The sequence below is a fragment of the Macaca thibetana genome, chromosome 3, assembly GCF_024542745.1.
Source record: "Macaca thibetana thibetana isolate TM-01 chromosome 3, ASM2454274v1, whole genome shotgun sequence".
In the NCBI taxonomy this organism is placed as follows: Eukaryota; Metazoa; Chordata; class Mammalia; order Primates; family Cercopithecidae; genus Macaca; species Macaca thibetana.
In genome coordinates this window covers 96040450-96066337 of record NC_065580.1, presented here as the reverse complement: position 1 = coordinate 96066337, position 25888 = coordinate 96040450, and the positions used below count along the sequence as shown (strand labels likewise).

The window sequence follows — 25888 nt, the reverse complement described above, 5'->3', positions numbered from 1 at the left end:
GCACTCCAGCCTGGGCGACAGAGCGAGACTCCGTCTCAAAAAAAAAAAAAGAAAAGAAAAGAAAAATTTTCGAAATATAAGCATACCCATTCCATTAGCCATCAGAACAATGAAATCTTTGTCATGTAGCCTCTAGAAAACTACAGTGAAAATTCATGAGAGAAGAGTGAAAAGAACAAATAACAGTTTGGTTTATTACGAAAATAGTTTTAACTGCATAAACCCACAGGAAGGGTCTCAGGAACCCCCAGGTGTTCCTAGACTACACTTCAGGAACCACTGACTTAGTCCATTCCAGAGGCAAAAACCTGACCCATGTCCATGCCTGGCAGAGAGTGTCAACCAAGCTGTAAAAGTGACACCTGGCTAGTGGAGGTTGAAGAACTTCATTTGGATGATGTCTGCCTTGGTGACAGCTGGTGGCCCATCAAATTATGATAAAGCACATACCACAATGTGCTGAAAGTGGAGGACACGGTATTTGTAAGAGTGACTTTTCACCTCTGGAATTTTTGGAACCTGTGACCTTCCCTTCTTGACATGACTTTTGACACAATGACCAATGTTCCTATGAATTCTTTGCTGTGGCCACCTCTGGAAATCATTAGCTTCTGGGCGTAGGTAAAGGATTCTGAAGGGTAGATGATCCAGAGCTCAGTCCTCAAGTTTCAACAGCAGGATTCTTTTAAACTGAGATCTTGACATTTCAGCAAGAACTTTCTGCTGTTGTCAGAAACAGGGTAAAATCGGTACCAGTTCCGTTGAGCAAATGTTTAACATTATATTATTTACATTTAGAGTCAATACATACACAAATACTTGTTGAATGAATAAGTGAAATATGAAGCATGTCGTCAATTGAATGTGATTAACTGTGGTCTTGGAAGGACAAATTATTTCTCAGGGCAGAATGGAGAGCCTTCTCCCCTTCTTCCAGTAAGAGGAGATGGTAGGGAGGACTCATTCCTCATAGAGACACATTAGTTATGGTGGACATGAGTCAGAGGACTGGGGGCAGAGCCGGTTATGGTGTAAAATAAAAGTATGGGGCACCTTGTTTAAAAAGCATTAAAGAAGTGCGTTAAAGGTACCAGAATAGAAAACTTTGTTTCTTTCTTCCATATTTCTTTCTCTACTCTTGTCATGATGTTATTTATTTGCTATCTGATGTCATTTTTTAGTAAAGAAAAATTACAGTTTTAAATTATTGGCACAAATTTTCCCATTTATCTTTATATTGTATAATGTCAGTTTTAAATGAAAATGTAAGAGCATGTGTGCAGAATCACTGAAAATATACAATTCGGTTTTCATAGCTTGTATGTGCATAGGTATTTGATTCTGGCCAGAACAGTGGAAACATTGCATAAAACTCCACTGTTTTTATTTCACTTCTTGAAACATGTGTATTCTACCACACTCTGGAAGCAGGTAGCTTCCATAATATGCTCACCTTGTATTCACTTGGAGTCTCACTGAACTCTCATGCCAGGTGGGCCCGCTAGAATTGCTATGCTCATGAGGCATCACCAACAATTCATATGAATGGGACAGCAAGAAACAGTGGACACATGTACTGTGCATATCTTCTCTGCTCACATATACGTTCTGTTGTCCCATCAGACTTCGCCTACAAAGCACAAGTTCAAAGATAGAATTATTAAGAATTTCAAGACGGCAACATCTGAGAATTCACCAAGCATGGCACCCTCTCAAGCATGAGGCCCTATGGCACTGTGTGGATCACATGTCCATGAAGCTGACTCTCACCTGGGATCATGCTACTGTGTTGAGAATGGAGGCTCATCCAGACTGGTGACGCCATGCTTGGGTTATGGTGTATGCAACTCTCCCAAGAAGATGGGATATCCAGGATCCCACAGGAGAACACTTCTCCTGCAGGGCCAGGGAGGCTGGAGAACAGAAGAGGCTAGACAGCCCTAGATGGAGCTGCATGAATATAATGATTATATTCCTTTTTCTATTGACTTTCTTACCTCATTCTTTTAAAACTTCTGTGTAGTATGCATGTGTTTTCAGAATGCACGGAGCATATTAACAAAGCACTATAGGCATAAAATTTATAAATATATAAATATATATTGGTGACTGTGCTCAAAAATGTTTAATGAAAGGAGTACCTGAAAGACTAATTGGAGGGCCCCATCCTAGAAGACAGCATGAGGAATGGGTCAAGGAGGAAAGTAAAGGAATGAGGCGAGAAGGAGGCCCCTTTTGTTTTACTTAGTAATGGCTTCCTGAGAGTTATATGCCATTGAACTCTTCTTACAGCACTGGGAGGCAGTCTAATTATTCCCATTTTACAGATGACAGAACGGAGACCCAGAGAGTTACATAAGTTGCTGAGGGTCACAGAGCTGATTACGGCCAGGTATGCCTGCTGTCCTGATCACCTATAGATTGCAGCCGGCTGGACACATAAAGAGAATCTGAGCACAAGTGTCCCCATCAGGCAGAAACTAATGTCTTCCCTGTTTTACAGATGAGGAAACGAAGGCTCAGAAGAAGGCAGTAGTGGCTGGAGCTTCTTGGGGCAGAGGCTGGGCATGTGGTGCACTGCAAAGTCTGGAGGGCAAGTGCCATGGCTGAGATGGTCACCAGCGTCCTGTGTAGGGTAGATCTAGTTTCTAAAGGGTTGGAGAGACCCTTCAAAGGGGGATCACTGGCCTTAGAAATGGGTAGACAGAATCTTTAGCCACTGAACAGGAAATTACAGGCTCAATTTATTTTACACAGCAAGCTCAAGGGCATGAAGAATCAGTTTATAATGATCTCTGTGGTATTTGCAATATCCCTAAAAGGTAACAAAGCAGCTTCATCTCATATTTATATCTACATGGAGCTAAGGAGCTGGGACAAGGCCTTCCCGCTTATGACTGAGAGAGATGCTGTTCCACTCCAAATCCCTGCGCTGGCTCTGACACAGGCTGCAAATAAGGCAGCTTCTCATTGTCTTTCCATTTCTTATTTTACCTCATTTGGTTAAGCTCAGCACGAGGAACTTCCGTTTTCTTATCTTGAACATCATGTACTGTTCCAGCCCACAGCCAGCCACCCAGGAAGGAAGCATTTTGTTCCTTTTAGACAGAGGGTCTGGCCAGCCATATGGCCACGTTGTTGAAAGGCTCTGTAAGTAACATTATCTCTATTGCACTAAAAAAAAGATCTATTAGAGCTTAAGAGTGCACAGCGTATTAGAGTTTAATATTCATCTCTGATCTGTTTACTTCACAACAAACACTGCAAAAAAAGAAAAACTGCAGAGGCAAGAGAGAGGGAGGGTAAGGAGAGGGAGAGAGAGAGAGAGAGTGAGAGAAGGGAGGGAGAGAGGGAGGGAGGGAGGGAAGAAACCAAGCATGGGCCTCTTTTCCTGTCTATTTTGAGTGTTCCTAAATCCTATTGCAACTTAATAATGTCAATATGTCAGACCTCAATCTGCCTGATACTGCTGAGAATCTAAACTATGTTAATTCTTTACAGTAGTCAACTCATTATTCAAATGAATATTGAATGCTTGAATGTTTGCCATTTTTAATATTACATGAAAGATGTTTTTATTCTTTCTCTTTTCTTTTTTGACTTTTATAACTTGGTTGAATATTTTGATGTCTACATAAAACATGCAGACCTAAGAAAGAAGTTCCAGCAAATGCATTGTTTCAGTGAGAATACATAAAAAGAAATTTGCATGGCAAATTATCTATCCTGTATTTTTATTTTCCTGAGGCAACTGGCTTCTTGGAAACTGTGCTTTAAGCTACCTATTGCCTATGATTTACACTGCAGAGAATTTTGAAAAGTGCTAAATGAAATGGATCAAAAATATTTTAAGTGATTCAAAATGTGAAGAAATGTAACATGGAAAAAAAATGCCTGAATCTGTTCTACTTAAAAAGCTATGTCAAATAGAGATTTTTGCATTGTCAGTCAAAATGGCCTAGTTAATGAAGTATAGTAGGCAGAAGGAATTAAGCTGTGAATTGGATGGAAAAAATTACACACTTTTCTTTTTAGTGTAGGAAGCTAGCAAATATACATCTAATTCTAGACTATTAGGAGTCATGGTGGGAGTGGAAGGCCCATGGGTGATCTAAAAGAGCACTCGTGCCTATCATCTTTGGCATGTGTATTTGCACACATACGGGGCATTAGTAGGACTGATGAGAAAATACATTATGTTTCAAATAAGAGTTTTACTTTAGAAACTTGATTCTATGTGACTGGCAAACTGTCTAGTGAGCTCTTCCTCAACCTGTCCATCTCTCATCCTCTCCCTAGCCTAGAGGTGGATTTATTTTTCATACTGACGTAAGACACATGCTTAATTGAATTACTCTATCTCCCTCTCCCTTGCCATCTACCTTGCTCTACTGTCTTTGCATCTTATTGGTCTTCCCTGGAAAGTCTCTGAGAATGAGGAGCAATGTTCCAGTAATAACAGCTGGTTCTTCCTGGTTCTTCCTGAGTTTTTCTATTTACCTTTTCCTGAGCTCTTATACATATTATAGCCCTTCATCTTCCCCATGATCTCATGAGTTTCTATTAATATTCCAATTTAACACCAGGCACAGTGGCTCACACCTGTAATCCCAGCACTTTGGGAGGCTGAGGCGGGCAGATCACGAGGTCAGGAGATCGAGACCACCCTGGCTAACATGGTGAAACCCCCGTCTCTACTAAAAAGACAAAAAATTAGCCGGTCGCGGTGGCGGGTGCCTGTAGTCCCAGCTACTCGGGAGGCTGAGGCAGGAGAATGGCGTGAACCCAGGAGGCGGAGCTTGCAGTGAGCCAAGATCACGCCACTGCACTCCAGCCTGGGTGACAGAGAGAGACTCTGTTCCCCCACTCCCCCCAAAAAAATTCCAATTTAGAGATGAGAAAACTGAAGCACAGAGAAATTAAGCCACCTGCCCAAGGACACAAAGTTTATAAAAGGGATTTCAACCCAGATAATCTCTTCCAAAGCATGTGCTTATAACCAAATTTATTACTGCCACCAACAAAAGGAAAGGCATATATTGGCTGGGAATGAAGACAGGAGTATAATGAAGAGGGTAAAAAGGAGGGGGCTTCTGGGTTCAAATGATCTGTTTCTTGATCTGGGTGTTGATTCACATGCACCTTGTGGAAAATTCATGAGACTGAATACTTAGGCACTTTTATTTATGTGTATTATATTTCAATTATCTTAAAATAGGAAAAGGTAAATGAACAAAAATAATTAAGGTATATGTATATGATCAATGATAAGTTGAATGCCCGTTGGGTATTCAGTAATAATCTTCTTGCTGCAAGAAGAGTGATGGAACTGGGCTCACACAGAGGTGGCCTCTCAAGGAAGTTGAAAACATGCACCTGGAGTCCAGAATGGGTGTAAGCCTAGGCCCTGCCACTAGCTAATTTTGAAGAAAATAAGTTGATCTCTGTCCGTGTCTCAGTTTACTCACCTGTATAACTGGTGATAGTTTAGCCCTACTTTACATAAAGATTTAGAAGTGAAGTGAAGACAGTCTCTTCTTGTTCGATGCCAGGGGAGCCTTGGTAATTAGAGTGTAGCAGCTGGTGCAGGGAAGGGAACATTGGGCTAGTAACTGTGGTCGTTTTTCCTTAATAAATAAAGTGTAGGTATTTAAAAGCCATTTTGTTGGCAGGATCAAGGTGTGTTTTTTTTCCTCCAGGTAAAAGCTTTTTCTTTCAAAACAAATTGTATGACCAGATGCAAGGTTAGCCAGCTGACACTAATAAATCCACTGCGTTCGCAAGTTCAGAAGGCGCAGACATTAGAAAGAGTACATTTCCTCCTACTCTTCCTTGTAAATCTTGTATTCCATAAGTAAAATGCAGAAGCAACAATGAATAAGCCTTTGCAATTCCCTAGAGTTTATGACTGAGGCCAAATTCCAGGAAGAAGCAAACCAGTTAAGTTAAATTTCTTGGATTAAATAAGACTGGTTACTGTGTCTATGCATTGGCTCGATGTGTTGTAAACCTGTGAAATCTGAAATCTTCGTTCTCTTCTTTTGCATCCTCCATCACACGGAGCTGGCCCACAAACATTTATAGGATACCTACTGTGTGTATTCCTTTTCTGTGCCTTTCCATGCTTGATATCCTGCCCTTGGTCACAAAGGCCCATTCTAATTGTGCCAGTGGTCAATCTGCTTGCCACAATTCTGTCAAAGCAGATAAATTAAACATGTCAGGTGATTTGTGGAAGAAAAGGCTTTCTGATTTATTAGAGAACTCTTTACGAATGAGAGTTATTTCTCTTGGCTTGATACCTGTTCTCAGAGGCTTGATCACATTTCAAGGCACTGTAGCCACTTCCTTAAATAGTCTGGGTTCTCAGATGTTTGAGTGCATGTGTCTGTCTGTGTGTACACATCTGAATACAACTGGAAAACTGGAATGCGGTTGTTGCTGATTGCAAAGTAAGAAAGGAGGGGAAAAGTTAATCCCTGCTGCTCTCACTTCAATGACTTTAAGCTTCACTGTTGCTATTTCAGTTGGGGAAGAACTTAGGGTCACATTGTAATTAAAAAAACCTTTAGTGTAGACAAGTTTGAAAACATCATACTATAATTTGGGGAGGTGTATAGGAAGCTCTATTTTTTACCCGTTTGTGTTTTCAAATAGGATGCTATTATATCTTTTTTCCCTTGATGTAGTTATTATTATTATTTTTTAAAAGACCTAGTGGCATAGGAAGGTCAAATTTGGGGTGATCATTCTCCCTCTAGCTTTTCAGATGTCACAACCAGATGAAGTATAATTTAGGAAGCACGGAGCTGGGTGATGGGTCTTGCAGAGCTGCCTGTCTGTTGAACCTGCAGGAAAGTTTATCCCCAGCAAGGTAATTTATGACACAAGAGTAGCTCAGCTCCCTGCAGGCAGCACAACCTAAGTTCTCCGAGAACTCCTGGTTTATTGGAGAGAACTATAAGTCTGGAGCCAGGATAAGTTATGGCTTTCCAGTGGCTTTCTCCTTTCTCCTTTTCCTTGTTGTGATATTTATTATTTGTGGATGGGGATGAGAGGGTTCATGCTGCCAACTTTTGAACCCTCTCTAAATTCATGGCTCTGAGTTTTGAACCGTCCCTGAACCTTCCTGTATTTGAGTTTCTATTCTCTCAGCATTCTGCAGCTTCCTGTTTTGAATTGAGAAAGGCTTATTTTAAAAGGTGGAAACAATTCCTTAAACATCAGATAGCTTTTTTTTTTTTAAGTGCAACATATTTTGATGAGCCAAGTGTAAATGAATTGGAAACATATGCTCCAAATTTCTCCAGTTTATGCAGCAAGTTCACGGCTGAATTATTGTTAGGTTTTGCTGGATTCAAAGTTGATAAAAAATCATAGGACAAAGGATGGACAGGCACATTCATTCTTTTTTTTTTTTTTCTACTGCTTTGTTCCTTCATTCATGTAAAATGGGCTTTGGTTGAGTTCTAAAAGCTGGAGAGGAGAGCTCAGGAGACATTTATAAGTAGGGTTTTGCCAGCGATAAAATCTGTATTCGGAAATAGGGCATTTTGGCTAAAGATTCAAATTCTTGATGTAATGGTTGTAACTTAGGAGGTAGAAATAACTTTGAAATCTGGGCTTCCTACCTCTCCACTGCATTGGAGTATGTCTCATCCCCTTCACACGTGGAGCTCATTTGCTGCTTCCTCCCCAAGCTTCAAGTCCTGTCCTTAAGAACCCTGAAAGGTTATTTGGATCTAGAGCTTTCTATGGCCAATTGCTTTAAATATGTCCTTTTGAAAGTAGGCCCTGTGGGTATTAGAGACAGCTCTGCAAAGGTGGCCTAGGAGGAAGCAGAGGAAATCCTCCGCAATCCTGCTCTTCTGTGCTCACCATGCGACGGGTGCCCAAAGCTGCTTCAACCTCAGGAGACCTGTGTGGGGGCACTTCAGGCTTTGAAGGGTCAGAGTGCATGGTATGTGGTTTAAGAGATGCTCACGGGGTGACAGTCAGGATTGTGTGGTTGGGAGAGAGTAGCCATGAGGCCACAAGCCGGACAGAGTCAGAGAAGAAATGTTTACTCTTCCTGCTAACATCCTCCAAGACATCCTCCAAGACACGCTTGGGAAAACGACTTGCCATTTTTCTGGCTTTGCCCATTTCCCTGCCTGAAAATGATGGGCTCATGATTGCCACCCACCTGGTGAGGTGGACGTGGGGTGAATGTGAGAAATTTTGCAGGGAGCTTAGGAATCCCTGGTTTCCAGTTTAGCATCTCTATAAAGCACCAAGCGCCAGTAAAACACACTTGTAGCATGAGCCAGACGCTATGGGGGAAGCAGGTACACTTTGCATGCAGTGAACCACCCGCTCAAAATCTGCCGCCTTCTCATTTGTAGAGAGGAAAACACAGTTGTTAAAAGTTACTTTGTGATGACAGAAACGTGCTGAAAAGAAACTGCCAAGAAAACCCCTTTGCCCAGCCCTGGCCCTGGTGTCCCATGGCCAACCGGGATTATCTAAAGTGGGTGTCCTTAGAGAGGGCAGGCATCCTCTTCCACCACAGACTGTAGAAACCTCCCCATTTGACTGTTTTAAAAGCTGCAGAGAATTAAAAATATAAGCTTTTCAGAGGGAGGAGAGGGCCCTTTGGGGGCACTTTATTTGCTTTGGTTTCTATCTCCCTCCCTGGAATGCAGGAAAAACTTGGAGAAGTCAGCATGTAGAGGTAGCCTTACAGAGAAACAAAACCCCCTCATGCCAAAGTGAAGGCTGAGGGGCTCTTTCTGGGCTCTGGTTTTATAATCATTTCTGTTTATAGTAGGAAAGAAATATCCCCCTTCTTGAATTCAGCACATGGAGGCTTTTCTTCACTGCCCGTCTCCTTATACAAACATCATAGGGCCTACTCCTTCAATGGGTTATTATTGAGCAGCTAATGTTAAATACAGGCGGACGCTGCCCGTTGAATGGGAAGCCTGTGTCGCTCAGGTGGTGAAAGTACCATTCATGCAGCGGAGGTGGTGATTGCACATGGTGACCACCAGAGTCCAGATAGTTGGCTGGATGGGTGGGGAGCAGGATGACTTCCATGCTTTTCTGAAAGTTCACTAGAGGGTGTGAGGGTGGGGGAGGAGAGGACCCAAAGGCGATCTGGAGACCACTGGTCCCTGGAGCACTGAGTTTAGCTGATATCCCAAGTAAACGGCAAGGGAGGATATGACTGGGGTCTGAGAGCCAGCTTTTGGCTAGTTCTCTCTCTTCTCTGTTGTCTGTCTTTCTCTCTTTTGCTCTCTCTGTCTCTCTTTCTCTCTCTCTCTCACACACAAACACACACACACGGCCCTATGTTCTCCTAGTTCAGATTATATAAAGCACCAGGACCATGACAAGAAAGGAAGAATTCCAAGTGTTACTGTTTTACTTTGTGAAATAATTTTTTATTAGGGATCCCAGCAGGCCATCTGACCCTGGGACTTGAATCCCTTTCTCAGAAACCCCTGTGGGGAGAAGGCACAATAAAGAGGAGTAAATAAATACAGAGATGAGGGAACCCTCCTGCAGCCATCCCTGCCCTGGCTCACACAGGTAAGCTGGGCTTCCTCCTACCACCTTCCTCCTCAGCACCTGCCTGGCACTGACGACGTGGTGCCGCAGCATTGCGGGATGCTGTGGGGCTGTGCCCTGAGGAAGGGGGTTCTCTCCCTTCAGAGGTGGAGCTTTGAGCTGGATCTTCTGGTGACTAGTTGAGGTCTTTGTGGTATCTGAGATGCTGAGTTGGATATGCCTTAGCTGCTTCTTTGCTAAGAAGCAAAAAGTCTTTCCTCATGCTGCAGTGGAAGAGGGCTTATGAGAAGCATTCCACCTCTCTTTACCTCACAAGAGTGATTTGAAAATGAGAAAGTTAATGTTTTTGATGCATGCTGTCACACTCAGGTGACAGGCACAGCAATATTACCTTTATTGTTATGGTTATTGCCATGTCCCTGTGTGTTCATTTTTCCCTCTGACACCACAGGGGTAAGTATGGTTTCCTTTGAAAAAGACACCGGTACAGACTGCTAATGAGGACATCCATGGGGTTGCACTGACAGCCATTTCAGCCACAGGCCATCCTCGTTCTATCGCGCTCTACTTCATTGCACTTTGCAGGTACTGCATTTTTCACAAATTGAAGATTTGTGGCAATCCTGTGTCCAGCAACTCTGTTGGTGCCATTTTTCCAACAGCATATGCTCACTAGTGTCTGCGTGTCACATTTTGGTAACTCTCACAATATTTCAAACTTTTACATGATTATTGTTTCTGTTTTGGTGATCCGTGATCTTTGATGTCATTATTATCACTGCTTTGGAACACCATGAATCGTGCCCATATAAGATGGTGAGCTTCATTGATAAATTCTGTTCTGACAGCCCCACTGCCAGCCATTCTGATTGGCCCTTCCCTGACTCTCTCCCTCTCCTCAGGCCTCCCTGTTCCTTGAGACACAAAAATATTGAAATTAGGCTAATGAATAACCCTACATTAGCCTCTAAATGTTCAAGTGAAAGGAAGAGTCATATGTCTCTTTATCAAAAGCTAGAATGATTAGGCTTAGGGAGGAAGGCATGCTTAAAGCTGAGATAGGCTGAAAGTTCGGCCTCCCACACCACTCAGCCAAGTTGTGAATGTGAAGAAACAACTCTTAAAGGAAATTAAAAGTGAACACATGAATGAAAATAAAGTGAAGCAGCCTTATTGCTAATAGGGAGAACGTTTGAATGATCTTTATAGAAGATCAAACCAGCCACCACATTCCCTTGAAACAAAATCTAATCCAGAGCAAGACTGTCACTCTTTTCAATTCTATGAAGTCCAAGAGAGGTGAGGGAACTACAGAAGAAAAGTCTGAAGCTAACAGAGAGTGGTTCATGAGGTTTAAGATGAGAAGGTGTCTTCATAACGTAAGTGCAAGGTGAGCTAGCAAGTGCTGATGGAGAAGCTGTAGTAAGTTATCCAGATCTAGCTAAGATCATTGATGAAAGTGGCTACACTGAACAAAATTTCAATGTAGATGAAACAGCTTTCTCTTGGAAGAAGATGCCACCTAGCACTTTGAAAGCTAGAGAGATGAAGCCAATGCCTGGCTTCAAAGCTTCAAGGGACAGTCTGACTCTCTTGTTAGGGGCTAATGCAACTGGTGACTTGAAATTGAAGCCAATGCTCATTTACCATTCTGAAAATTCCAAGGCCTTTAAGAATTATGCTAAATCTAGTCTGCCTGGGCTCTGTAAATAAAATAACAAAGCCTGGGTAACAGCACATCTGTCTACAGCATGAGTTTACTGAATATTTTAAGCACACTGTTGAGACCTACTGCTCAGGAAGATGCCTTTCAAAATATTACTGCTCATTGATAATGCATCTGGTCACCCAAGAGCTCTGATAGAGATGCACAAGATTAATGCTGTTTTCATGCCTGCTAGTACCACATCCATTCTGCAACCCATGGATGAAGAAGTAGTTTCATCTTTCAAGTCCTATCTAAGAGAAACATTTAATAAGGCTATAACTGCCATAGAAAGTGATTCCTCTGATGGACTGGGGCAAAGTAAATCAAAAACTGCATGGAAAGGATTCACCATTCAGATGCTGTTAAGAGCATTCATGAGTCAAGGGAAGAGGTCAAAATATCAACTTTAATGGGAGTTTGAAAGAAGTTGATTCCAACTCTCATAGATGACTTTGAGTGGTTCAAGACTTCAGTGGAGGTAGTCACTGCTGATGTGGTGGAAATAGCAAGAGAACTAGAAGTGGAAGTGTACCCTGAAGATGTGAGTGACTTGCTGCAATCTCATAATCAAACTTGAATTGATGAGGAGTTGCTTCTTACGGATGAACAAAGAAAGTGGTTTCTACTCCTGGTGAAGATTCTGTGAACATTGTTGAAATGACAACAAACAATTTAGAACATTACATAAGGTTAGTTGATAAAGCAGTGGCAGGGTTTGAGAGGACTGACTCCAACTGTGAAAGAAGTTCTACTGTGGGTAAACTGCTATCAAATAGAATCACATGCTACAGAGAAATCTCTTGTGAAAGGAAGAGTTCATTGATGTGGCAAACTTCACTGTTGTGTTAGTTTAAGAAATTGTCACAACCACCCCAATCTTCAGCAACAACCACCCTGATATGTCACAGTCATCAATACTGAGGCAAGACCCTCCACCAGCAAAAGATGACGACTCACTGCAGGCTTAGATGATCGTTAGCTTTTTTTTTTTAATCAATAAGCTGTTTTTAATGAAGGTATGCACATTCCTTTTTAGACATATTATCCACTTAATAAAGTACAGTATAGTGTAAACATAACTTCTGTATGCTGTGGGAAACCAAAACATTTTTGTGTGACTCACTTCATTGCAGTGACTGGAACTGAATCTGAAATATCTCGGAGGTATACCTGTATAATTTCCTCGGGTGTTCATCATGCTTCATTTTAAAAGGAGGATATCTGAGAACCTGGCTATCTTGAAAATAAGTTGGGGACAAACCTAAAATGTTTTAATTAATATTCCAAACCCTGCAAAGCTTAGCTAGCTCACCAATGTTTGATTTCTGTAGACCTGTGCTGTTCAGTAGCCACTGGCCACATATGGCCAGTAAGGCATATGAAATGTGGCTAGTCTGAATTCAGATGTGCTGTAAGTATAAAACACACATGGGCTTTTGAAGACACACAATGTAAAAAAGAACGTAAAATATCTCATTGATTTTTTTTCTTATTGATTATATGTTGAGATAATACTTTGCATTTAGTTATTTACATATTTTATTAAACTTAACAATTAAATTAACAATTTCTATGTTTTTTAAAATGTGGCTGCATTTGTAGCTTGCATTGTATTTCTACTGGACAGCACTGGTATTATAGCCTTTATTAATAGACAGTGGGAGTATTTCTATCTGGAATTCGGTATTTCCTTCCCAATTCACAACATCAAGGGTGTGATGGCCTTAATAGACTCTACTGTTGTACATATTGCCAGGGAAAATTATGAAGTACTTTGAAACAGATAAAAGAAAAGTGTCCTGTCTAATTAGATGGATATAATTGGGGTTACCTCCACGTTTTATTGTTCTTGAGCTATTTTATAGTTTTGAAAGTTGTAGAAAACTGATAATGAGGAAAATAATTCTTATCTATAGAAGTCAAATTTGTTATATCTGGTGGAATGTAATTGATCATTGCCTGCAGATAGATCCTTTTGCATCTTGTAAATTGTTTCTGGCATTCCCTATTGCCCATATATATGTGGATTGTTGAATTCTTCTTTGATCTGATGATAACATCTTATTTATCTCTTATTAATTAATGAGCTAAATAAAATCTTGGAAACAAGGTCATTTTATCTTCTTATGAGAGTCACAATTTTACCCTTTTCAGATGAGATTGGGTGTGTTCAGAGTAGAATGGCTGTAGACAATATTACCTTTTCCAAACAACATTACAGAATGTAGGAATTTATGGTGGTCAAGATTAGCTGACCAACATGTTCTTCCTTCCTCCCTCCAACTGCTAGTCACTCCTCTGGGTTGTTCTGAGCTACGTCTGGCACCCTGAGATGGAATACAGAGTGCATTTTTCTATAGAAAGTATTTTATCTGGTGGTTGTTTGCTGCTTAAACATTATTCATATATAAGGCAAGCTAAACTGTGGGTTGTTTTGAATTTTGTGAGTCAACCAGAGAATCCTCCTATCCAGTGGAATATTTGATTCTAAGAAAAAAGTTCTTCATTCCAAATTATGAAAGAGAAACTTAGCATACTACTCATTTGTAAGGCACGCACCACGGATATTGCTCAGGCACCCAGTTGCATGAAGTCCCCAGAGTTTAACGGTAACAGGTGTTTAAAAGAAAGAGAGTTGTTCCTGCTTTTTGTTCTGGTGAGGTTATCTGTTTGTTTGTTTTGCTTCATAAACATTAAAAAAAAATCCCATTCTTATTTTACCTTGTTGTCTTTTTCCAATAAGGGCTGGCTTCCTTCAAAGCAAGGTAGGACGATATGAGCCAGTCACATCAGTATGTATGTAACAATCCCATTCATTACTGTAAATAGAATTATTTCAGCAAACAAGAGCAAATTAAAAATATAGAATTGGCAATTTCACATACTGTCCTTTTTTAAAAGTTTGGAAATATTGCACTTAGGATGTATATGTTTGATTTCTTTTCCTCATTAAAAAAAAAGTTGGCTTTTTTAGCAGAAATATTATTACATTTTGTGAGTGTTGGCCTCCAGCATTTAAGTTTTTACAGAACATGAGGACGTTTACTGGTACTTCATAAGCAGGGAAGTATGATTTTTATACATCTGTAATTCTGAAAATGAAACATTCACTCTACTAATGCAGAAGAGTCCACTTATGAATTATATGTTTTATGAACTTTTTTTATATAAAGCAACCATCTTGGCAACTCCATTTAAAGTATACTTATACAGTATTCTCACAATATAATCCACCCATATATAATTATTTTCTTTCTTGTTTCTTTGAGAAGTAACTTGAGGCTTTATGGCATGAGTAAAGCCAAAGACTATACTTACCATAATTTACCTGGGGATACAATAAAGAAAACCAAAATACATGCCTTTTATAATTTTCAGTTGTTTGAAGTTAATTTTTGAAGTTTAACTTGGCAATAGCTGCTTTTGATTTTTTATACTAAGAAATGTTTTTTAAATTGTTAACAAAGAAGAATATGAATTTATGCAACTATTTATTTCAGAATAAAATAACATCTTTTTAATAAGTCAGTTTAATTAAATGAAAACCTTTGGTAAAATTTGAAGGATCTTTATGTGCTTTTGATGTATCTTATAAGAAAAAGTATTGGTGGCCCTTAGTTCTCATTAAACGAGGAAAAAACTGGCACATTAAGTCTTCTGTCATTATTCAAAAATAATAGAGTACTGTATTCAAAAAATAAAACTAAGTTTTTATTTGCATAGAAAAATTGTTTCTTATAAAAGAGCTTTACTCCTCACCCATTTTCCACACAAAGGAATTACTAAATTCTTTATCTCTTTCTTTTTTTTTTTTTTTGTGGAGACGGAGTCTCGCTGTGTCCCCCAGGCTGGAGTGCAGTGGCGCGACCTCGGCTCACTGCAAGCTTCGCCTCCCGGGTTCACGCCATTCTCCTGCCTCAGCCTCCCGAGTAGCTGGGACTACAGGAGCCCACTACCGCGCCCGGCTAATTTTTTGTATTTTTAGTAGAGACGGGGTTTCACTGTGGTCTCGATCTCCTGACCTTGTGATCCGCTCGCCTCGGCCTCCCAAAGTGCTGGGATTACAGGCTTGAGCCACCGCGCCCGGCCTAGGATTTCTTTAATTAGGATTTTCCTCTCACATTGATTTTACTTGTTTCATTGCTAGAAAAGTGTTGGTTGCAGTGATGACTGATAGTTAAATAAATAGATATAGAGATGTAGATTCTTTCTGGAAAGCAAAGAATTGGGGAATTTTTTCCAGAAAACAGTTTTACTTTTTATTAACTTTATGATATTTAAAAAATTAATAAAAGGATGATGTCTTCGTCCTTGACTGACCATTAAGGGCTAAAAAGGTTTAGAAAAAAGATTACTATTTATTACATATGACTAGGATACTTATTGATACTATTGACCATATAAATCATATCACATACTATTTATGACATATGGCTTCATATAAAGGAGAGCTTCCATTGTTAACATGATCATTATTTATGTGAAAAATAGCTAAGAAAGGGGTACATTCAGGAGGCATGGAGCACTCCAGCTATTTTTAATAACTGAAGTAAATGGGGTTCAGGCAATTCATAAAATGCCTGAATTGTTAGGCAATGTTTTATATTTGCTTTTTGCTTGGAAGAGGAATCTTCATCAGTTTCAAAAGTATCCTTGCCCATCTCCCTTAGAAAAAGTTCAGAACTACTTAGGTAGCAGGATTGCTAAAGCTTGCTGCTTGTCTCTTTAACATGTAGATGAAAATGAACATTTTAAAGAACATCTTACTGTTTTGGCCATAGGATGGCCAGTGCAATCCAAAGACTATACTTTCCATAAAGACTTTTGGCAGTGTAAGCTGAAGAAGGCACAGTGCTTTAGCATCTCAGGCCTCTTTTCTCAAAATCTTAAACCCCCTTTCTTTTGAACACCATGCTGTCTTGCCTCCTGGCCCCCAGTCTTTTCACCCTTTTCGCTCTGAATTAGCTAAAGAAAATTCATGGCACTTCTGGCTTCTAGAGGGATGCATAATTCCAACCCCATAGATAAAAATGCAGTAATGTGATCCATTTAAGAATGCAATCAATGTATGTTCATACAATGGGTCTGTGTTAGGAATATATTATTAAATGAATATTGTGCTGTCGATAAGGGGTTTTATTAATTTACAAACTGAGAACTCCAGTATTTCTATCAATAACATGAGTAAGAAAGTGATGAATCATTTACAATAAACCCTGATGGAGACAATGTTATCAAAGTCTATATTTGCCATGCATAAAATTTATCCACGCTTGACTTTAATTTCTGTTCTTAAAAGCTTTCTCTGTATCCTAAAATAAAGGCATGGTTTTATTTGCAGGTGAACAGAAATTGTAGGAAATTGCAAAGCAACCTCTGATAATGAACATCTTGCCAGGAAAATGTATCTGATCTCTGAGGAAAGGTGTTGGAAGAGATGGGAGACGGCAGGAGGATTGTCTCAAACACAAGTCTGAGTTCTTTTGACAACAATGTCTCCCTGTTTCTGAAATATAGAGAATTCGACTGAAGAAGCAAGGAAGTTTTGGAGACATAATCAGAAAGAGAGAAATGCAGACAAAGAAGTTGTTGAAACTAGCTCACTTCTCTTCATGCTATTTCCAGAATTTTTCTTTACATCTTGCACTAAAAACAACCCCGCGCAAAAGACAAACCTTTTCCAGATGTTTTGGTGAATTCACTTTTATTCTCCATGGGCAATAATAACCAGTTTTTGTTTAAGGCCTTATGATTTAAAAAGCATGCACTATTAATATTTACAATAATAACATTTTTGATGTTTACAAGAATCCCTTAAAATTGCTGTTATTTTTATTTACTATTATCATACTGACTTTTTCAAATAAGACAATTGAAATTCAGTCTCTTTTTAATCATCCAAGTAATAAGCAGTGGAAGAGGCACTTTAAAATACAAATTATTAAACTCTGAATTCTCTGCCTTTCTTCCTCCTTTTGCATGACAATAGGGTAAAATGAGACTAGCATGTTTTAATAAATAAATTTTTATTTGCTTTTTTGAGTAAGAGCTTGGAGAAATCTAATATGTCATTTTGTGTACTCTTAAAAATCCTTTGCTTGAAGAATCTAATGACTTTTATGTCTATGGATTTATATATTATTTGCACCATTTTGAAATATTTAGGAAAGGAGAGAATATAATTATTTGCCATGAAAATAAACTAACACTATCAGGACAGGAGTCGATGCCAACCAAAGCATCCTATTGCCCCATACGCTGTTGCTGGCATTGATGAAAGTTGAGGATTGGAAGAAGCAGAATCAGCCAGCCTCATGTAGATTTCAACTGGAATCTGGGCTGTTCCTCTAGGGTGCACCAGGGGCCTTCCTCCTCCCCTCACTTTCTTCCATTCCCCACTCAGCAGTTTCAGAGGTTGACAAGAATTCAGCTCAGTCAGGCAAATGTTGGTTTATAACACGAACACTGACCATCTTACAATGAGAGAGGGGAAGCAAAGAGAGATTGCCAGACATCTACAGTAAATCAAAAGAGGATGTCGGGATCTTTCCATGATGCCAAGTGCTTGCTACCGATGGGTTTTTCTCCTGAAGTAACTTTTAGCTACATTTACAGATTTTCAGAGGAAAGAACCCCTGTAGCCATGTTTTCCCCCAAAGATCAGGCTCCCTTTCCACCTCAGAATGGCTTCTCACAAATACAGTAGTTCTTCAACAACAGATGGGTCTAAGTTGAAAGAGACCTTGTCATTGATCCAGTGGCATGAGGACTTCTTCAAATGTACATGTGGATCTGATGGTCACGGAGGGACCACACGACATTGATGCAGTTCCTCTTAATGGGCCAGCTCTTCATCAGCCCTGATGTTCAGGCACCCATGTTTAAGATGCAGCCCCCCAGCAAGACCAGCATGAGTGCCACAGAGCTTTGTGGAGACTCGCCAACATAATAGGCCAGTATTTGGGAGAGGGTAGCAATTATGTGATTTCAATTTCATACCATCTGTCCCCAGATTTCCTTCACTACCAGGCTGGCCACTGGCTTTGGAGGACAGTCAAAATCCAGGGCTCTGGAATACTCTTTATGGAGTTCAAAGGAGCAGGCGTCCCTGTGAACTCCAACGCTGGTTGTTGCCATGGGGAAGTGTACCGAGATTGTTGGCTTCCAGCAAGATATGTACTTGAAAGTCCTAATGAAAGCATGTTAAGCCCTCGGAAGCTGGCTATGTGTCTGAGAGCCTGGCCAAGAGATGTCAGATCGCTCCACGGGCAAGAGAGAACATAAGCAACTGAGAAAAAGGGAGGAAGAGACATGCTGACGTTCTTCTCAACAGGAACATTCTTTCTTCTTGGGAGTCCATCAGCCTCATCATTTATTATCAGACTGTAACCACCCTTCATCCTCTTTCTCCAACAGGATCTCATCATTCCAATAAGAACCTAAATCATAAAGTAAAAACAAGAAAAATACGGCTTTTTGTTTTTGGCTAGAAGGTCAGAGTTTCTTTTCTTTCTTTTTTTTTTTTTAATGCCGGCTTATTTTATACAGGCTCTTGAATGATTGTTTTCTTTTCTCCTAGGCAATCTGATTGATGCAGTAAAGGTCTGGAAGCCCTAAAATGTTGGGTTAATTCCTAACTCCGACACAAAGAAGCTAAACAACCTGCAAGATAATACGTAAAAAAAATCAACCACAATGTTTCCATCTGCAAAACAGAGTAGGGGTGCCACTGGGAAGCATTTTAAAAACCTTGTGTTCCTCATGCTAATTATTCACCAGTTGGCATTCCAGGTCATGCCTCTTGACATCAGTAGCTTGATTGCCAACGGGATGATGATACTGGTTTCACTTTTAAATATGGGTTTCAAAAGTATCAGTTTTCACAGTCGTCAGAGAAACAGAATATTGGATGTGGGAAAAAAGCCTCAGGCAGAAATCCAGATGTCAGTCTCCCTCATTTCACAATGAGGAAGCCGAGGCCCAGAGTGGTGAGTGACCTGCCCAAGGCCACAGTCAGAGTTAGAGCTGTGCCAGGCCCAGGACGCGGGGCTTTCCTTTTGATCAACATCACATTTCCTAAACCAGCTTGCTTCTTATATGCCTGCTTTCCATGATGATTTCTGGGGAAAGGATTTCTCATAACACGGATTTTTCATGGCTCTAGATGGGTGATTTGGGGCAACGTAGAAGGGCGCCTTTTGATCTAGCTGCTTCCGCATCAAGTACAACACTCCTTCCTCGATGGAAGAATGGTCGGCCTCTCCTATCAGTCGCTGAAGTCTTAGAAGACATGAAAATAAACAAAACCTGACAATTCTGTTCCCTGTGTTATGACCTGTTCACCTCCCCTGCCACTTCCAACTTGACTTCTCCCTGAGTAGCCCCCACGTTATTTAAGTCAGCAGGGCTTTCAGAAGTCAGGCAGTGCTGAGGCTGCCAGAAGGAATACTTGCGTGGCAGGCGCATGTGGGTCTGAGCTCTTTAGACTCTGGGTCATGACTGGCATAGAAGGGGTTCCTGCTGCTCTTCAAATCGCTTTTGGTCTTGAAACTTCCTTCCAATGGTTCCCTCCCTTATGTTTAACCACTTCATGCCATGGAATCACCGAAGGTCTCACTCTGACAAATAATATTTTTTGAAGCACTCAGGAGTCTACTTTATTCTGGAATGTTCCAACAGGCAGCTTTAACAAAAATATGGGTAACTTCTTGAAAAAAGAGTAAGCTCAACTTAAAGTTGACTGCGAATGACAATAGCAATCTGACCTTCGATTCATTAAAAAATACCCATATGTTCACAGAAGGTTGTTTCATAACAGCTGCAAAGTGGAAGTGACCCAAATGAATGTCTATCGGTGGATGCCTGGGTGAGCAAAATATGGTATATCTACACAATGGAATATTACTTGCAATGAAAAAAAGTATTGCTACATGATACGTGAACACATCTCAAAGTTATGCAAAGTGAAAAAGGTCAGATCACATATTGTATGATTCCATGTATATAAAATGTCCAGAAAAAGCAAATCTATAAGAGACAGAAAAATTAGTGACTGCCATGGGCCAGAGGTGGGAAGAGGGAGTGACTGCAAATGGGCATGAGGTTTATTTCGGGGGTGATGGAATTGCTCTAAAATTAGATTGCAGTGATGGTTGCACAACTCTGAATATTTATGAAAAAAATCATGGAGTTTTGACTTCAAAAGAGTGAGTTTTATGGTATGTAAATAGTACCTCCATAAAGCTGTGCAAATGAATAACCATGCAGCAGATGCGCCAGCTCTAGCAGGAAGGAGATCTTTGGAGTAGAGGGATGTCTGCTGTGGTTGGGCCAACAGACGAACTCAGCCATACAGTTTCCCTCACCCTGACTGCTCCTCATGAAGGGCGACCTTCAAGTCCAGGCAGAAGCCCTTGACATGATGCAACGATTTATTAAATAGACAGGCTGCCCTTACGAGGTGAAGCCTGACAAAGCCTCAGTTCAGGGACATCTGCATTCAGAGTGAAAAACCGATGGCAGCCACAATGATTTAGATCTGCAATTAAGACATTTAAAGTGTTTAGGGCTGACAAGGAGTTAAAGTAAATGTTGACTCAGTTATGAAGTCTTCAAAGATTTAGGCTTGCAAAAGGGCCTTGCACAACTGTAGGATTTTATTTATTTATGCATTGTTATTGACTTTAAAATATTCTTTTTTCTCCCCCCACAGAACTTTTCCAACCAGCAGTGGGCCCTTAGCAGGGGAGACTGGAAACAGGTTTGAATAATGCATTCAAGGTAATTTTCAAAAAAATCACCATTTAACGAGTACCATATTCCCTCCAATTTTCCCTTACATATGATTCACCATTTTGAAAATACTGATGTATAAAGAATGCATTGAATGTGGCAAAAGTTGAAGATAGCCCCTGTGGATAAGACCTAATGGACACCATCCTGAAATAATACATATAGCTCAACCCCCAAACATATGTCTTTAATTTAAAATAATTCAGCAATCATGTTCAACCAGAACCTGATTACACAAAATGGGACTTTTTAACTCCCAGTCTTGGATCAAATTTTGAGGCTACAAAAAAGCAGGGGGTGGCAAAGATAATATATACCATGTTTATATATTCCAGATATGGTGATTAAATGTTCCACACGCGGGCTGGGCGTGGTGGCTCACGCCTGTAAACCCAGCACTTTGGGAGGCTGAGGCAGGCAGATCACCTGAGGTCAGAAGTTTGAGACGAGCCTGACCAACTTGAAAAACCGTGTCTCTACTAAAAATACAAAATTAGCTGAGCGTGGTGGTGCATGCCTGTAATCCCAGCTACTCGGGAGGCTGAGGCAAGAGAATTGCTTGAACCCGGGAGGTGGAGGTTGCGGTGAGCCAAGGTTGTGCCATTGCACTCCAGCCTGGGCAACAAGAGCGAAACTCGGTTTCAAAAAAAAAAAAAAAAAAGATCCACACACCAATTTAACTGTTTTTTTTTTTTTTTGAGCTTATCAAGGCACCTAGTGCCATTTTCCTCCTATAAATATTTACCTTCCTTTAAGAGAACTTGAGTGAAAGTCCTGACTGGGATGCAAAAGAAAAAATGCTGAACATAAATTGAGCCTCTGTCAGAATATTATGGCTTTCAAACCACTGAACTACAGTCTTATTGTCGACTTTCTCAGAGGCTCAGGAGGGAAGGGTGGCACAGGGGGCCCGGTACGCGGCCCAGAAGACGGTATCCGCTGTGGTTCCTGAAGGGTTTGGCTTCTCTCTGATCTTTAATTTTGTTGCTGGCTGCTGCCTTCTCTTCTCACCTATGATGATGCGGGTCCCCTTCCATATAGAAAGTAGAGTCCCCTCCTGTATTGTGATTTCTGAGATGTGAAGAGGTCCCCCAATCCTTCTTCTTGATAGGATCCCCAATACTTGACGTGCCACCATTATTAAGTACTTATTTCTTCAAATCCTTGTGATCAGAAGTAGTGGATATAGTGTTTGGTGAATCCCAAGCAACGGTCTCTAGGGATAAGATTCCAGATAAAACACAAAAAACCCAGTTCAATTTGAGTTTCAAATAAACTACAAACATTGGCTCCTCATGAAGGGCGACCTTCAAGTCCAGGCAGAAGCCCTTGACATGATGCACCGATTTATTAAATAGACAGGCTGCTATTATTCATTAAATAAATCAGACTGCTATAGATAAATCATATTCAGATCATCACTAGAAGAAAAATCACGAGTCAGTTAATTTTACTCAACAAATGTTATAAAAGCTGGCCCCCCAAGATGGGATGCTCTACAAATTAGGCACCATAAACCTGGATATACTAGAAATAAAGCTTCATGTTTGTGTGCTTTGTTTTGAAATAAATGGACATATTTAGAATGGATGGTTTTCTTTTCATGTTGATAATGTTTCTGCTTTTCTTTTGTTCCTTTTGTTTACAGATCCTTTATGCACTGAAAGAAGAAAGTAGAACCATTTCTGGGCCCCAGATGTGGGAAGAGCTCCTGTTGCTGTGGATTCTGACTTCTGGGTCTTGGAGCAGGAGGTGGCCAGCAAGCTAAGCTGTCCTGAGGGTGTGCCGGGCCAGGGGCTGAAGACAACGTTGGAGCATCCACAGACTGGTTTGTCTCAAGAAGCATGTTACTAAATATGAAATGGCAAAATCTGCCAAGTGGGTTTACTTTTCCCCCATAGATTAGAATGGATTCAATATTATCTCTTTATTAGATTCACTTTTAATCACTTGCATAGCAAGTAAGACAGAAGGGTGGTTTGAAAGTCAATCATGTGAGAATTCCAGATAAATTGACTTTGCTCGCAACAATCTGTTATTCATGTGACTATCAACTGTCATGTGTGCTGGGACAAAAAAGAAGATTAAGGTTCACTGGTCTCAGACAGTTCCAGGAGAGGAAACCCAGGATTGAACTTTTTCAGCCTTCTTTGGTAAAACGTGCTGCTCTGTGGGTGTGTCAAAGCTTTTTTCAGTTTCCTAACTCCTGTATTCAAGAAGAGAAGCTATTTTCTCTTCTTTATCATCCTTCCTTGACAAAGCAAAACGTATTTTCATTGTCTGCTCTGTATCATCCAGGCTTGGTTCCTGTCTTCAAAGAGCTTATAGTTCAAACAAAGGAGAGGGAGCATTTTACAAGGGAATTAAAGATGAAAGACTCTGAAAGCCAGTTTAAAAAGTCGAGAGGGAGGGGTCTGGGAGAAGCTGAGCAGGGGTGAAAGGGTACAAAACATTATGGAAGGAGAACAGTGGAACACCTTGACTACTGGGTAGAAATACCAATCAGTGTGTAGAAACCACCACAGTGGTAACACGGATCAGTGGGTGGAAACCAATGACAGCAGGTGTGTGAGGCATGGAACACTTGGCTTATTGTAAAGTTTTCAAAATATGTGGTCCTTTCTATCCACCAGGGGATGGGAGTTGTCTCTGTATATCAACCACAGAAGGGCTGTTTCGGTTCATCATTCTGTGGTCTACCTGGGTAGACCTGATGCGGCCGTGTTTCCGGGGAAAGGAAGAACAGCTTTTGTTTTGTGATATTTAATGGTAGATGTAGTGCCATGGAATGATGCAGATTTCGTTCAGATATTCTTGGATCTTGGTCTCAGGACTCACTCATTCTTTCTTATATGAGCATTGGTAGTTATAGGTTTTACCCTTCCTTTAATTTTAAGTCCTTTGAATGCAAAAACTGTATCCAATTTGTCACTGTCTCCCAACAGTACTTAACAGTGTCTGATGCATCATAGGGAGTTTGTAAACGTTTGGATGAATAAAGGGAAAACAAAAACAACAAAAATAACCTTTATTTTGCTTTAATAAAAATATTTTAACTAGTTTCCACTGGCATGTGGTAGATATATTCTAAGAAACAGTCTCCTCAAATTATGGCTTCAATAATGGATGAAAAATCAATTTCCTAATGAATTATTTTGTAGAAAGCACCACACACACACACACACACACACACACACACACACACACACACACACAACTTCAATAAAAAAGTCATTTGAGATTTTAAGAACTATAGGATAATAATAGGTAATCCATGTGAAGTTATGACAGCTTGTAAAGCCAGGGAGGGCACGAGGAAATGAAATACACAGATCATCTTCAAACCACAGAAGCTCAGACTTCTCTTGCTCTAAAAGTTGACAATCAGTGAAAAGCCCACTGATAGCTGAGTTTTACCTCCTCTTATTCTGTATAATCCCTTTTTTGGTGAAAGCAGAGATGTCATGGACAATGTAGTCTTTTATCAAATCTGAGAGGCCATTGATTGTAAGACAGCATTGCTTTAGGTATCACTGAGAAAGAAAAAAAGCCTTGCCAAGTAAACTCCCCAAATTCAGAGACATTCAAATGTTGAAAAATAACTGTTTCAGAATCTGTGAAATACAGACTGTTCTCCCTAATGCTTGGCCCACGGCTTTGCATACCACAGGTGGTCAATAAGCATTTGTTGAAAGAGTGAGTGAATAATGTTGACAAGCAGAAATGCCTGGTTTATCATGCCTAGAGCCCATCACTGAGAACAGTGGGCTAGATCCCTTCTTGATGTTTTAAGTAATCGCTGAGTGGATGGGTGGGCGATTGCTCTTCTGATTACTAAGAACAAAACAAAACAAAACAAAACACAAAACTAATAAAAAACAAAGTTGCAGAACTGCATCCTGTTGATGTACCCCCAGAGGAGTCAGGCCTGGAGTATTGCTCAGTAAGAAATAGTGACTTTTGCATCGTCACCGTCCTAGTCACACAGGGGTTTTTCTCTGAATAATCAAAGAAGGGATTATTTTCTGTAAGAATGGACAGATGAGTGTGTGAGTTTGTGTAGGGTAAAGGAAGGCAGGTAGATAGAAATACATCAAAGAGTAAAAACTTCCTTAAAAAAAAGCTTGCTGGGTTTAACACATGCATCATTCACACATCGGAAAACAGAATACACTTGTGACTCTGTACCCACAGAACTCAGAATTGCAGCTTGCAACTCCATGTCTCCTCACAGTGATAAATATGGGCAATATTAATGTCATCTTCTAAGCCCCCAAAAATATAGCTGACTCTGTTCAACAGAGCTGGTCAGACTGCTATAGATAAATCATATTCAGATCAGAACTCCATGTACACATAATCTTTGGGGCATTTCCAAAGTCTAGGGGCATGCAGTGACAGATCTGGGTTATTAATATCACTTCGTAGCCTGTTCTACTTGAGTTTTTTTTTTCCTACCAGTAATAAGGATGGCTTCTCTGACACTGACCTCTTTATAAATTGGCTTCTAGTTCGTCTTTCCAGAGGTGCCACCAGAGAACCAAGAAGCAATTTCAATTAAGAGTACAAGGATAATTTTGGAATATACCTTTTTTAGTTGTTCTAAACTAAAAAATATTATTTTTTAGTTTTTACTCATTTTCAATAATGGTTGTGCAAGACCCTCTTAAGATCATTTCTATTTTCAGGAGGTTACTGCGAGAGTCTCACTGGGCTTATCTGACTGCATTGACAAAAGGGCAGAGCTTAAGAATTTGATCATTGCTAGGCTCTTCAACAGGAGGATCTGTACCTGATTCCAGTGGGTATTTCTCTGGGACCTGGCACAGGTTTTGA

At 40.3% G+C, this 25888-nt stretch overlaps 1 long non-coding RNA gene across 2 annotated transcripts; it reads left to right on the top strand.

Moving 5' to 3' along the window:
- The first annotated feature begins 3077 nt into the window (after positions 1 to 3077).
- LOC126951405 (uncharacterized) lies at positions 3078 to 24114 on the top strand. 2 transcript variants are annotated; one of them, XR_007724456.1, is made up of 5 exons: positions 3078 to 3150; positions 16602 to 18753; positions 18840 to 20126; positions 20973 to 21040; positions 22701 to 24114. It is a non-coding gene; the product is annotated as an uncharacterized LOC126951405 (long non-coding RNA). The 2 variants fall into 2 exon arrangements; XR_007724455.1 differs by having other exon boundaries at positions 18840 to 21040.
- The last annotated feature ends 1774 nt before the right edge of the window (positions 24115 to 25888 follow it).